The following is a 231-nucleotide window of genomic DNA, read 5'->3' as shown; positions in this document are numbered from 1 at the left end:
GGCGCTGCTCCCGCCGTCCCGGCCGCCGTGCGGTGCCCGCGCCCGGCCCGGGGGTTACCTGTCACCCTGGCCAGGCAAGGGGGAAAATATACACATATAAAATAACAAACGCAGATTTAGCAAAGCTAGAGGTTGCATAGGGCAGCACTATCCCCTGCAGCGGGGTCCGGGTGGGCGAGAGTCGCCCCCTGCTCTGCTCCGATTCCCTCCTCCGCACGCACACGGAAAGGT

The sequence above is a fragment of the Fulmarus glacialis genome, unplaced genomic scaffold (assembly GCF_000690835.1).
Source record: "Fulmarus glacialis isolate BGI_N327 unplaced genomic scaffold, ASM69083v1 scaffold8147, whole genome shotgun sequence".
Lineage (NCBI taxonomy): Eukaryota > Metazoa > Chordata > Aves > Procellariiformes > Procellariidae > Fulmarus > Fulmarus glacialis.
This window is presented reverse-complemented; position numbering follows the sequence as displayed.